This window comes from Pelophylax lessonae (genome assembly GCF_965119305.1).
Source record: "Pelophylax lessonae genome assembly, chromosome: 10".
Lineage (NCBI taxonomy): Eukaryota > Metazoa > Chordata > Amphibia > Anura > Ranidae > Pelophylax > Pelophylax lessonae.
Window position 1 is genome coordinate 207,674,440 of NC_138777.1, and position 14,105 is coordinate 207,688,544.

Sequence of the window (14,105 nt, forward strand, 5' to 3'; positions counted from 1 at the left end):
GTCACTGAGTAATTGATGTTACCACATTAACCCTGACCTGCCCAGTGCCCTGTATCTGCAATTAAAATTTACAAGGCTGCCTGCATGCTTCCTGATTTCCATTCCCAGCATCCTTCCCAATCCCTACAGTGTCACTAACATTAACCCTATGGTACAAGGCTGCAGTGTGCACTGAATCCCATTCCCTACAGTAACATTTAGGGAGAGAGAGAGAGAGAGGACAAGAGAGAGAGAGAGAGAGAGACATGAGAGGACAAGAGAGAGAGAGAGAGACACGAGAGGACAAGAGAGAGGACAAAAAATTGGCAAAATAAATGGAAAAAATGCGAAACACCGCGTTCGGTATTCAGCCTTCGGCCAAAGAATTTCATTTCGGTGCATCCCTAATGATGACATCACGGAGCTGGTGGATATTAGAGACCTTGCGCTCCTCCACCTTCCATTTGAGGATGCCCCACAGATGCTCAATAGGGCTTAGGTCTGGAGACATGCTTGCGCATGGTACGCAGTGGATGCATGGACCCAGCTGTTGCTCCCAATTGGTGTGGGTGCACCCTGGATACATTCAGGGCTTGTCACCAACACAGATGTCACATTAGGAGCAGTTACATACATATTCGCCTGCACACCATGGATCTTGCAAAGCAGTCCGAAGAAACTTTTTATTGCAAAAGGATCACATCAGGAAAAATGCAATGTTTCGGAGTCACGCAGGACCCCTTTATCAGTCATGTGACAAAGGGGTCCTGCGGTGACTCCGAAACGTTGCACTTTTCATGATGTGATCCTTTTGCAATAGAAAGTTTCTTCGGACTGCTTTGCCAAGATCCATGGTGTGCTGGCGAATATGTATGTATCTGTGATAGATCCAGTGTCCAGCTGGTGATCGCTGCAGCACCCACAACAGATGTGCCTATATCCAGGAAGGTGTGTGATGGGAATATGGACTTCTCTACATTAGGAGCAGTGTCTATGTCTGTGCAGCTGCTGTTCCCTGGGGCAAACAGGCGAATAAAAATGTATTTAATTTTTAGAGCTTTGACATGCAGTGTCTGTGCAGCCGGTGTGTACCAACTGACAGCAATAGGACTGCCTGCATGGGCATGTAAAGAACACCTGAGCATCCCCATGTGAGTTTACTGGCTCTCAAAGTATTGATTTATGCGTCCCATGTGAACAAGGCCTCAAAATTGGCCATACAGGTTAAGATTTGCCTTGATCTGAATGAGAGAAATCACTCGTACCTTATCATTTTTAAACATGTAAAGTTAAACCTCAATATTTGTTGTTGTGGAAATCATTTTTTCCAGCTAGCATTGTTATATATTCATCAGTACCCTGTTTATATAAAGCTTTTGTGTCTGTTTTAGGTCGTATGAATCAAGCTTCCTTTTAACAGTGGAAAATGTTATTTGTGCTTTCATTATGTCATTACGCATTAGATTTTATTCCAAGATTTCTCGATCCTAATGGCTTCTTTTAGTTTAATTTCTGTTGCCAGCAGCAGAATGTTTTGGAAAATGCAGCGGTCATAGAAATCAGTGCTTTTTCTGACTCGATACAAAACTGCATTTTTTTTTGCATTAGAAAGTGCTTGCTGTAAACACAGAGATTGCTATCTGCATTGTTACAGTGTTCCTTGAACGCTACTAATATCTGTACCAATTTAGATATGCAGATAGGGTTAGAGCGAAAAATTGTTACTCAGAATTTATAAGATAGTTAGGTAATTAAAGGGTAAGTGTCAGAATGAAACCAGCAAGACTTAAAAAAACAAAATAAAAATATATCCTCTGGCAGAAGCAATACCAGTATTTTGACAGATTCTGGGTACTCTGTTACTTTTCTTTAAGTAAGTTAACATTTTTTAATTTTGTTAAACCATTTTACCAACAATTGCGTAGTTTTAAGCCTCTAACGTATTTAAAGCCCAACTCCATGAGAGTCTACCTTCACATAAGCCCCCCTGCCCCGCACTGCACACAGGAGAAGATGCCACCGCTGGCGAGGGATGGGAACCGTTGAGGAAAGGGTAAAGTGTTGATTAGTTCCACTTTAGAGAGAGTGTAATTTAATTATTTTTTTAACCACTTTACCACCGGAGGATTTTGCTGTCTTACGTCCAGGCCACTTTTTGCGATTTGGCACTGTGCGACTTTAACTGACAATTGCGCGGTCGTGCGACGCTGTACCCAAACAAAATGTATGTCCTTTTTCCCCCACAAACAGAGCTTTCTTTTGGTGGTATTTGATCACCTGTGCGATTTTTACTTTTTGCGCTATAAACAAAAAAAGAGCGTAAATTTTGAAAAAATAACAATATTTTTCACATTTTTTTTTATATGAAATTCCCCCCAAAAAATTTAAAATTCAAAATTTTTTTAAATTTTTGGCCAATTTGTTTTCTGCTACATATGTTTGGTAAAAAAAATCACAATAAGCGTATTTTGATTGGTTTGCGCAAAAGTTATTGCGTTTACTAACTAAGGGAAAGATTTCTGTCATTTTTGGTGTTTTTTTTTTTTTAACGAGTAATGGCGGCGATCTGCGATTTTTCTTGCGGGACTGCGACATTGCAGCGGACAGATCGGACCCTTGACTGACATTTTTGACATTTTTGGGGGTACCAGTGACATTACTACAGTAATCAGTGCTATAAATATGCACTGTTACTGTAAAAATGACACTGGCAGGGAAGGGGTTGATTTTATTGGAGAGGGAGGGGTTAATGTATGCCTGGTGCTTACTAACGTGTGTGGGGGGAGGTGACTGAGTGACACAGGGACAGATCGCATGTTCAGCTATGCTGAACCCTGCAATCTGTCACTTAGGAGATCCTCCCGCTTTGTTTACACAGGCGGGCTGATCTCCAGACTCGATTCCCCGACGATCGGGGAAGAGCAGCGGCGATCGCCGCCGCTCCTCCCCTGGCCCGACTCCCGCTGTGAATGAATACAGCGGGAGCGAGCCTCCGCCGGTGCGCGTGCACCGCCCACAAGGGGAGGAGTCTACGTAGGTCTACGTCGCTGGACGGGAACTAACCACTTTGCCGCAGTAGAGCTCCAGTGAGCGGTCGGCAAGTGGTTAAATTAAACACTTTATACATACCCACTGTGTGCAATGGTTTGCACAGAGCAGCCCCGATCCCCCTCTCCGCCAGCGCTCCCGCCTCCTCCTCAACCCCCCCGCCAAATGCCCACCATGGCAAGCCAATTGAGTGTGGAGTCGCTCTGTGTGTCCGTAGATACACAGAGCATGGCTTGGCCCCCCGTTCCCTCATCACTGACTGTGACTGTGCCAATTTTTCTGAGGCAATGAGGTGGGAGAGAGCCAAGAGATCCCCTGCCCTCATGCACATTGCAGAATTTAGATCAGGCTCAGGTAAGTACAAGTAAGGGGGGGTGGAGTGCTAGGGATGGAGCTACACTCAGAAGGTTTTTTACCCTAATGCAGAGAATGCATTAAAGCGATTGTATCCCCAAAGAAAACAAACAAACCCTGCAGGATAATGGCATAATGTGCTAGTATTCATAGCATACTAGCACATTATGAAATACTTACCTTAGAAGGAGCCCCCGACACAGTCGCCCGGACACCACTGAGGCAGCTGACATGTTCCCTCGGTGTCTCTTCTGGGTTCGGTGGCTCCGGCGCTGTGAGTGGCCGGAGCCGCAATGACGTCACTCCCGTGCATGCACGCGGGAGTTCACTTTCCAGCAAGGAGCTCTGAAGATCCAGCAAGATAACGCCGCACCTTCAGAGCGCATGCGCCGCTGGTGTCAGCGGCTGCATGCAGGGTGAATATCTCCTAAACCGTGCAGGTTTACGAGACATTAATTTTACCTACAGGCAAGCCTTATTATAGTATAAGAGTATACTACTGCTTTAAGGTAAAAAAAAACTTTCAATCTTTAGAACCACTTTAATTGCTCATAAAGTGAGTGTAAACCCTTAATTTATTTTTTATTTTTAAATAAACACATTTTACTTACCTGCTTTGTGCAATAGTTTTGCACACATGAGCCCCGATCCTCTTCTTTGCCAGCTCCTGGCTCACCCCCCGCTAATGCCCACAATAGCAAGCCTCTTGCTATGGGGGCACTCATGTGGAGTTGCTCTGTGTATCCATAGACACACAGGGGCTTGGCCCTGGCCTTCGTTCCCATGTCACTGGCTGTGATTGTGACAATTTTTTCTGAGCCAATGAGGAGGGAGAGAGCCGAGAGACCCGCTGCTCTCATGCACATTGCAGAACTGAGATTGGGCTTAGTTAAGTATAAGGAAGGTGGGTGCTGGGGATGGAGCGATGCATTAAGGTAAAAAAACTTTCAGCTTTTAGAATCACTTTAATTGCTCATATATAGTCTACGGGCAGAGGATTAGGGAGAAAATTCTTATCCTTTTCCTCACTCCATCAGATCCCTGCAGCGCCAAGACTAGTCCCCCAGAGCTCCTCTCTAAGCTTCGACAGGTTTCAATCACACTCCAGTCTCTTCAGCGTAGAAAACAAGGTTAATGTCCCTGTTTTGTATGTGATGATACCAAGACTCTACCCACAGACCAGAGTTTCGGGCAGAGAAGAACATTGCCGGAGTGAGGAATCCAGTAAGTGAAACAGCCTCTTCAGCTCCCCCCTACATATAACAAGCAATTAACACTTGCAGATTGATCAGATGGTCAGAATCTCTGTAAGGTTTTTATTGCGGTCTGTGTAACCATTTGGTGATTTCCACTCACTAGAATGTAGGGATGCACTGATATATCGGCTGGTGAAAATCAGCCAAAAATAGGGCTATCGGCATTCTGCCGATAGAGAAAAAAAGTGGCGATAATGGCATGCCACGTCCTATTGACTTTAACTCAAAATTGCGTCCTATTGACTTCAATGCCAAAATCATGTCCCATTGACTTCAATGCAAAATCATGTCTTATTGACTTTAATACAAAATCATGATCCATTGACTTCAATGCAAAAATGCCCCCTACTAAGTTCAATGCAAAATCGTGTCCTATTGACTTCAATGCAAAATCATGCCCTATTGAGTTCAAATCAAAATCGTGTCCCATTGACTTCAATGCAAAAATGCCTCTTTTTGGCTTCAATGCAAAAACCCCTCCTATTGACTTCAATGCAAAATCCCATTGACTTCAATGCAAAATTCCTTCCCATTGACCTCAATGCAAAAACACCCCATATTTACTTCAATGCAAAATTGCGTCCCATTGACTCCAATGCAAAAACACCAGCCACAATAATTAATTTAGAATTTTTTTTAAAAAACACTGTCGGTTTTGGTTTTTGGCCAAGTCCATCCTGAACTTTCAGTTTCTGTCCAGAATTTTCATTTTGGTGCACCACTATTGTAAAGTTATTCTGTCGCGTCCTATAGAAACTTAAAGTGTTTGAAAGGCAAAAGGTTTTTACCTTCATGTATTCTATGCATGAAGGTAAAAAACCCTCTGTGTGCAGCAGCCCACCCTAATACTTATCTGAGCCCTCTCTCGATCCAGCGATGTCCACAAGAGCCTTACCTCACCAGATACTTGCACTCCTGATTGGCTTTTGGCAGCAGCGGGAGTCATTGTCAATCACAGCCAGTGAGCTAATCCGGGGATGGCGTGGGCGGGGCCGAACGGCCACACAGATACACAGAGCCTGGGTGCCCGCATAGCAAGCTGCTTGCTGTGGGGGGCACCTGGCAGGAGGGAGGAGCCAGGAGCGCCAGCCTAGGACCCAAGAAGAGGAGGATCCGGGCTGCTCTGTGCAAAACCACATTCTCAAACCTCATTTTTGGATCTTTGCTTCCACCTTCTTCTTCTTCATCATTACCTCAACAGACATCATCGGTTATCCGGGGGTTAACTCTGATACGAAGAAGCAAATCCTGCTTCTCTACCAAGATGGGCAAAGCAGGTTAAGTCAGCAATGGGGAAAAAGTTCAGGTTTTGGAGAGCCTATAGGCAACACTGGTAACTGGTCTTTTTCCTTCTACTCGCCTTTTTTATGCTCAGTTTCCACAGTTCAGGTTTTCTTTATCTGCTTGCTGTTTTGGCAATTTATTTTTTATTTTTTTACACACAAGTTAAAATCAGCATTTTTTATTTAGAAAAGTACTTAGAACCCCCAAACATGATATATTTTCTGAAAACAGAGGCCCTGGAGAATAAAATGGTGGCTGTAGCAATTTTTTGATGTCACAAGATATTTACGCAGCAAATTCAAATTTTCAGGAATTTTAGTGCTCAAACACAATGTGAGCTCGTTCACACAGGGCGTAATACAGCATATGTCTGTGTGAAGTCTGTGTTTACCCTCGCGGGCTGTGCAGGCAGTCCCATTCATGTCAATTGGGATGCAGCAGCTGCACAGACCCCAGATGCAGCCAGTGTGCATTATTTTTATTTTATAAATCAGATTTTTCATTTAACTTTATTGCTATCACAAGGGGGGTACCAAGCCCATGTGATAACTTTGGGCAGGATACAGATGCTCCTCATGGAGATATTGGGGACCCTCAATGTCTCACCTGCTGCCCAAAGCAGCTAATCAAGCACAGATCATGCTTCATAGCTGCTTAACCACTTCCCGCCCGCAGTATGTCATATGACCTCCTGGGCTTTGAGTGGGGATATCTGAATGATGCCTGCAGCTGCAGGCATCATTCAGATATCATTTTTTTAAACCAGGGATTCACTGCACCATAAGAACAATCATAGCGGCCGCTTGATTGTTCTTATAGGCGGCGGAAAGGGATGCCTCCCGCCGCCCTCCGGTGCTTCTACACGCTCTCCCGTGCGATCAGCGAGCCGGAGAAGGAATTCACCAGTGGCGGAAGTTCACCATAGAGAATACCGAGGACCAGATGGTCCCCGGCAGTCTCTATGACTCTCGGAGGCCCGGGCGCGACGTTGTGACGTCAGGTCTGCCCTGGCAGTTGTAAATACTGCCATGTTCTCGGCTGGAAAGCCGAGATCGTTTTTTTTTTTTATCTCAGGCTTTCCAGCCTGGAGGAGAGATATGGGTCTTATTGACCCCAGATCTCTCCATAAAGATAACCTGTCATGCCCTATTCCTATTACAAGGGATATTTACATTCCTTGTAATAGGAATAAATATGATTAAAAAAAAAAAAAAAAATTAAAGTGAAAGTGTAAAAATAAAAAAATAGAAATAAAATAAACAGTAATAAAAAAAATGTAAGTGCCTCGGTCCCCGCGTGCTCGCACACAGAAGCAAACGCATACGTGTGTCGCGCCCATATATTTAAACAGTTTTCAGTCCACACATGTGAGGTATCACCATGAATGTTACAGTGAGAGCAACAATTCTAGCCCAAGAACTCCTCTGTAATGCCCCATACACACGTGCAGATTATCTGCAGACTTTTGTCTGCAGACTTACCAAAACCATATAATATGAGGTCAAACCTAAACACTTTCAATTTGTATGCAATCCGGCAGGCCCTTGCACTACATAGAAAAGGTAAGTCTGCAGACAAAAGTCTGCAGATAATCTGCATGTGTGTATGGGGCATAACTCTAAACAGGTAACCTGTAAAAAAAATTAAATGCGTTGCCTAAGAAGATTTTTAAGTATTGAAATTTGCCGCCATTCCACTAGTGTGCGCAATTTTAAAGCATGACATGTTAGGTATAGATTTACTTGGCATAATATCATCTTTCACATATACAAAAAGTTGGGATAACTTTAGGGTTTTTTTTTTTCGAATTATGAAACTCTTAAAAAAAAAAAAGAGCATTTGAAAAATTGCTGTGCAAATACAGTGTGACATAAAAAGTTGCAACGACTGCCATTTTATTCCCTAGGGTCTCAGCTAAAAAAACATATATAATGTTTAGGGGTTCTGAGTAATTTTCTAGAAAAAAAATGATGATTTTTACATGTTGGAGCGGAGTGGCAGAATTGGCCCGGTATGGAAGTTGTTAAACTGAAAAAAACAAAGCATTGTCATTTTTAGCGTCATTAGTCACAGAGGGGATCAGGATATGGACGTTCCTCCATCTTTTCTATATAAAGCTATCATGGCCAGTTACTGTGGTTCCCGTAGGTACCGGGGAGACTGACAGCCACCATGGGCGGCAGCAGGAAGAAGTCTTCTATGTACTATAACTATGAAGAGCCACTCAGATCAATTGTAGTAACTAGGCAATTGCTAGCTGTAAAGAATGACACCAAGTTTATGGTTGTGGAATTGTAGTAGTGAAGCACCCATGCTTCTCTTGGCTCCCAGGCAGGAGATGCCTGCAGTGCTGGTATAAATGAATTGTAGATCCATTACAGCTCTGTTCATAGGCCAGGGGCTCACGAGTCATACCCATGTGATACGTTTTTTATTTTTCTTGTATTTTAAGGCCCCTTTCACATGGGATGGATCAGCTCGGCAGACTCTGCTAGCTCAGCAGGGATTGCTCTGTTGATCCCTGCTTAGCAGGCGGATAACAGGTCCGTCTCTGCTCACTGTGCAGAGACGGACCTGTCAGAGTCCCGCTCTCTTCTATAGGGAGATTGGATGAAAATGGACAGCATGTCTGTTTTCATCCGATCCGACCCGCTGGACAGATGGCGAACGTATCCCAATCTGTCTGTTTTAAGCGGATCTTGTTGGATCGGATTACAGATGAGTGTCAGTGGACACATCTAAGCTGACATCTGCCTCTCCATAGAGGAGAATGGGTGGCCCGATCAGGTCCGCCTGAAAAACTGACCTAATTGGTCCGATTCTGTGAAAGGGGCCTAAGGCCCCATTCACACCTGAGCGCTTTGTAGCTTGAAGCTTGAAGCTACAAAACGCTGGAGGAGAAATAATCAATGATTCTCTATGGAGATGGTTCACATCTCCACTCCAAGTTGCCTGAAGCTGAAGCATGAAGCTCAAAAAAGTTCTGGAACTTTTTGGCCTCATGCAAACAGGGCGTTTTTACAGCTGCTGTTAGGAGCGTCAGGCGTTTTTTTTTTTTTTGCAGCTTAAAAACGTCCCTCCATGTTATTCTAGCGCCTCATGCACACACAGACGTTTTTGAGCTGTAAGAAGAACCCACTGCCTTCGCGTTCTGAGGACCAGCGTCACAGCTGCAAAAATGCCTGACGCTGCTAAAGGTTGAATAACGTTGCTTATACAGCGTTAGGCCGTTTTTATTTTTTTATGTTCAAGTCCGCTCTTCTGGTTTCCTGCTCTTTTGCTGTCCGCTCTTCTGCTCTTTTGCCCTCGGCTCTTCTTCTTTCTCCAGTCCTCCTCCAACGATGTCTCCGGTGATAATGCCAGTCTCCGGTCTCTGCAGCTTGTTATATAGCCATTGTGGGCGTGGCTGCCTGGTGACATCATCAGGAGACTCCGCCCCCTCATGTCACAGATGATGCAACAAATGATGAGGGCAAAAGAGCAGAAGAGCGGACAGCAAAAGAGCAGAAGACCAGAAGAGCGGAGGGGAGAAGAACAGAGTAGAGAAGACCGGATGAAGATTTTTTATAAACTTTCCAAAACGTCTCCTGTCGTTATTTACATATACTGCCTTTTATGGGGTGAATGGGTAGGGGTACAGTGTACCCCATACCCATTCACATAGGGAGGGGGTTCGGGATCGGGGGGGGACCCCCCTTGTTAAAGGGGGCTTCCAGATACCGATAAGCCCCCTGCCTGCAGACCCCCACAACCACCGGCCAGGGTTGTGTGGATGAGGCCCTTGTCCTCATCAACATGGGGGCATGGTGCTTTGGGGGGGGGGGTGCAGAGCTCCCCCTGCCCCAAATCACCAACACCCCCCATGTTGAGGGCATGTGGCCTGGTATGGTGGGGGGGTGGGGACACTTGCTTGTCCCCTCCCCCTTCCTGCCCTACGGGATGCAGCCCGGATAAGGGTCTGGTGTGGATTTGGGGGGAACCCCACGCATGGCGTGGGGCTCCCCTCTAAATCCACATCAGACTCAAGGGCCTGGTTTGGAACCTGGGGGGGGACCCCACGCCGTTTTTTTTATCATATTGGCATGGAGTTCCCCCTCAAGATTCTCGGAGCCCAAGTCGCACCGCAAGTCGGATCATCCGCCTTCCATTCAAATCAATAGGCTCCCATAGGGAACCATTGATTTTGAATGGAGGCAGGAAAAACGCTGCTGAAAACAACGTGGCCGAACGTGCAATAACGCAAATGGAAAAAGCTACTAAAAGCACGTTTTTACAGCTGCTTTTTTCCGGCGTCAGAACTAGCTTTGCAGCACTGTTTTCTAACGCCCCATGTGCATGAGGCCTTTTTGTAACTCAAATCGGGCAGATTTGGGCATATTTGGAGCATTTTTACTTCCATAGAAGAACATTGAAACGCGCAATTTTACACATTTTGTCGCGCGACTTGATGCTTTTTTTGCACAAATGAAAAGTTACCTCCCAAAAGGAAATGACAACAATTTTAGCAGGAAGTCCCAATGCAGCCATATCACACCTGGAAAAATGGAGGATTTAACCCTGTTTGATCCGGAGTCATTCATACGCATGGTCAAGGAGCTCCCTTGCGTATACGACAAGAAGGACTCAAATTACAAAAGCATGGCCAATAAGAGGAGGGCCTGGGACAATATTGGCCAGCAGGTTTTCACAGACTGGAATGCTTTTGATGCAAATGTGAAAGATGACAAAAATAAGTTTAGCAATCATTCTGCATATGTTTAGAAATGTCACTGCATGGTATTTATCTGATTGCATGTTTGAACTGAGTTTAGCATGCAGGCTGCTTTTATTAATCTTTGTACCCCATACAGCTTACCCTGACAGGCCCCTATAGGTAAATATAGCAAATATTCTCTTTTAACCACTTCCAGACCGAGCCCATTTCTGACACTTGTTGTTTACAAGTTTAAATGAATATTTTTAGCTAGAAAATTACTTAGAACCCCCCAAACATATATATATTTTAGCAAAGACTCTGGAGAATGTAATGGCGGTTGTGGGAATATTTTTTGTCACGCGGTATTTGCGCATCGGTCTTTCAAATGCCTTTTTTGGAAAAAAATACATTTCGCCGCGTTTAAAAAATACTAAACAGTAAAGTTATCCCAATATTTTTGTATATTGTGAAAGATGATGTCACGCCAAGTAAACAGATAACTAACATGTTACGGACAGTTTAAAATTGCGCACACCAATAGAATGGCGACAAACTACAGTACCTAAATTCACCCAGGAAGCAGATGAAAAAATATTAAAACATAGCAACAAATGATGTAACAGATGATGATTTTTCCTATTGGCTAATAAAAAAAACGCCAAAGCTCAAAAACGCCTGCAAAACCCCAAATACAAACGCGCAAAAACGCAGTAAAAATCTAGGTAAAAAACGCTACACTCAAGTGTGAATGCAGCCTTAGTGTCCATTCACACTACCGCGACTTGTCAGGCGACTTGTCAGCCTGACAAGTCGCGGTCCATTGTGTGCTACAGGAACCGTTCTAATAGGACACAAGTCGCTCCGGAGCGACTTAGAAAAAGGTTCCTGTACTACTTCGGGGCGACCTGGAGCGACTTGCATAGACATTCATTATATGAAGTCCGTGCAAGTCGCGCCGAAGTCGCGGTGCACGCGACTTCACAGGTCGCCCCGAAGTCGTGCCGCGTTAGTGTGAACCGGCGCTAAGTGTATCTTGTTTTGGATTCATCGGCATTCAACATTCAAAATACTTGTGACAAATACCATGATGTTGTTCATCTCATATTTTATTTAACAACAATATAAAGATGCATTTAAGTCATACAAAATAACAATATAAAAATGCATTATGCTCTTTCTGGTTTTTTTTTTTTTTGTTTTTTCTTTTTTGACAAAAATATCAAAATAAAATCTTTTGAATTATTCATTGCACCAAATAAGTAGAATATTTATTTTATACAATACAATGCATTTTAATGATACATATTAACAGGTTAAAGCCTTGTTGTGTGTATGTTTCTCAGGATTCTGTGCAGAAAGCGTACTCTGGTCTCACAAGCTACATCAGTGCCTTAGAATGCTTACGTCTGTTAGAGGTTTTCAGCTCAACCAGGGTGACTGCACCTGAGTTTTCGTATTTCTCTCTATATAGAAGATACATCTGTATATAGGCATATATAAATCAGAAAGAGGGTAGAGTGATTTTCTTTAACACTGTTCCGGCACTGGACAATGAACATTTCAGTTAGTTTTCACATTACTTGAACTATGAAGAAATAGCACCATGGATTTCATTGTTAAGCTGATTGTTCTGGATTCATGTTACAGTAAGATTGTCAAGCATTTGATACTATGATAAAGCACACCAAATCCTTCAAAATCAGGGAGACACCTGCAATGTATCGGCAAGGCTAAATTAAAAGTATTAGTCTGCCCCATTATAGATGCTACAAAGGATCACTAGCAGCTGTGGAAAGACAAGTTTATGTTACATTTTGTAAAAAAGGGTAGAAAATACTGATAATGCTTGTTAGCAGTGGTCACAGAAACGGCTTACATAAAGCAAAACATTGTATGAAGGTTATGGTCAGATACTTGTCATTTGTAAAACTGTATTCAGGAACATTTTTAAACCAATAGGCTGAGAAGGTTTCAGTGACATAAACTTTTTCCTACTGCGTGTGTATCATAAGTCAGAAAAGTTTATTTGATTTATGTGACACAGAACTGTCATCTACATACAAGCCTGTTCAGTGCTGAGTGCAGAGCAGATTTGTGTAGTATGTACAATTGGCAAGTCCTAAAAACATTGAGAAAAGTGCACAAGAATGCCAAAAACAGGGGTGGACAAATGAATGCAAAATTTGAGAGTCAACAAAATTATTAATTCCAGTAGAATAAAGCCCAATCACAGTCTTTAAAAAAATTGGAGAGATAGAACCTCTGGCAAATATATTGTGGTCTGTGCTTCTAATGGGAAAATTTCATCTCAGATTTCAACCTTGTTGAGGCAGGAAGTGATAGCAAATCTCCAGTGGGGTCACAGATTGTAATAAAACCCTTTTTAAAAAAAAATTGGAAAGGGGTATAACCTCTGTTGGGTTATTCATATTGTCAGTATCTTTCTGTGCCAGTGTCAGCTGCTTCCCTTATATCACAAGGACTGAAATTGAAATGAAATGTCCTCAATGGTGCTTGCAGACAGCAATTAAAAACCTGGTTAAAAAAAAAAAGGTTATTCTGGAGTTGGGCTTTAAAAAATCAGGAATTATTTGTTTCTATTCACATTGTAAGTAGAACACTTGCTTTCAGATTGAATTACTAAGACCTGGTTCACATATATGCAATTGGATGCATTTTTAACTGCATCCGATTTGCATGACATGTAAACCTGCAGAATTTTTAATAGAGCCAGTTCACATATCTGTGGGCCGGCCGCAGTGCGTTTTTAAGAAGAGTCTGGTATGATTTTGAGCACCTGAACTGCTGCACCGGAGGGCGCTAAAATCCTGCTGTCAAAACCAGACCTCACATATGTGAACCGGCTTCTATCTTCTTCACTCTAACGGTGAGATATCCCCAGTATTCCCCCTTATTCTCAGGGTCCTATGTATTATAGAATAAGGCTGGCCGTACATTATACAATTCTCTTGTACTACTTTCCTTTAGATTTACCAAAACCATATAACATGAGGTCAAACCTAAACACTTTTAGTTTGCATGCAATCAGGCAGGCCCTTGCACTACTGCAAAGAAAATACAGAAGGGCACAAACACCTCGTGCATTACCATAAACACATTTTTTTTAAATCCAAAGCGACAAACGGATACTCACATACTGTTATAAAAAAGTTCAAGCAACACTCCAGCTGGATGCAGTGAAACTCGTCCTAGGACCAGATTTTTGGAAACTGACGCATTTCAAGGGTTGTGCCCCTTTCCTCAGAGCTGAACCAACCTTACAAACAATGGTTCTTTGAATGGTCAGAAATTGGGCGGGGCAAAAAATAATGATAATAGAAAACCACATACCACCCTTAAAAAAGGCATACATTGAAAAAGATAAACATTACATTAAAATTATAATTTTTTAAATTAAAATATTATAATTTTTTAATGTAATATTATCTTTTTTGTTTTGTACCTTACTTTTTAGGGTGGTATGTGGT